This window comes from Ailuropoda melanoleuca, chromosome 1 (genome assembly GCF_002007445.2).
Source record: "Ailuropoda melanoleuca isolate Jingjing chromosome 1, ASM200744v2, whole genome shotgun sequence".
Lineage (NCBI taxonomy): Eukaryota > Metazoa > Chordata > Mammalia > Carnivora > Ursidae > Ailuropoda > Ailuropoda melanoleuca.
In genome coordinates this window covers 41672259-41673643 of record NC_048218.1, presented here as the reverse complement: position 1 = coordinate 41673643, position 1385 = coordinate 41672259, and positions in this window count along the sequence as shown.

The window sequence follows — 1385 nt, the reverse complement described above, 5'->3', positions numbered from 1 at the left end:
CACTGGGTGTTATACGCAACTAATGAATCATCAAACTTTACATCAGAAACCAGGGAGGTACTGTATGGTGACTAACATAATAAAAAACATTAAAAAAAAGTTCTTATAATGGTATTTTTATAAACCGGTGCTAAACGTAAGTATATCATAATTCTTAAAATGTACTATTTATTTGTTAGTGTCAGGAATGTGATATCAGAATGTGAATGTACTTTTCTTACAAGGTTAAAACTCTGAAATAAGACCTATAACATTAGGGGGGAAAAACAATCCTTTTTGAGGGTAGGCCCAACCAGTAAGCATTGTGGTGTTGGGGCTGTTGGGTGGGTCTCTGAGTTAAACCATCTCCCCACATAACTTTACCAAAAAACCAAAAACCAAAAAACAAACAAACAAACAAAAAACAAGTGAAGGCAGCTATTGAGACATTGGGTAATTTTTTAATTAATCTGAGCCATTTATAGGAAACTACAGTTAAGTTTGGGTCTAGGATAAAAGACACATAGGACAATTATTTTCAAAGAAAATAAGAGATGGAAATGATTAGAACTTGTGGTGCTTTGCAGAAGACAGAGGGGTATACATGGGAAATGTTCTGCACAGGAGAGTCTCCGGCCTTTGGAGTAGTTGAGAGAATGAATTAAAGGTATTGGAAAAGAGAAGAGGGTACAAAAGGGAGAGGGTCCCTGAGAGAAATATTTACTACTTGGTGGTGTTACATTTTTCTGTGGGAAAAACCCAAAAAAACAAAACAAAAAACCCCTTACTTTCAATGTAGCACATTAAGCCAGTCAACATATTTACCATGTTTCCACCATCAAAGTGTCTATTGGGGTAATACTAATGCCACTCTGCATATTATTTTCCTGGATTTTATTTCCTTTTTATTAACTGGTTTGCTCTCATGATATCGTAGCATTCCCCAAATATTAAATATTTCAATAAACACATGTGGCTGTTTCTCCCAGCATCAGATTACAGATGCCTTGAAATGACATGTACAGTTTCAGGTAATCTTGTAGAATAATGATCTGATCTAGGTTCAGTTTAGGCCTCACGTACTGTGCATGTTCTTGCCCTGCTTTCTGGGCTGGAGCGACTGTCCTAAAAGAAACAAGAGATACCTAGCAAGAGTTTGTGCTGTGGGATGGAGGGCAGCAGAAGAGTCCTTGGAGCAGGTACTCCTAGGTACAGTTTACTGGGCTAGTATGTCCTAACCGATGTCTCCCAGCTACTAGGAGTAGTAGGTCCTAAAGGCTTCTCCTGATTATTTTTCTCAGCTGATGAGAACCACCTAAACTGGGAACGAATCCCTTCCATCCCTCCCAGGACAGCCTATTGCCAATGATGGATGGAAATGTGGGTTAAAAAGTCTCTCTTCCCTC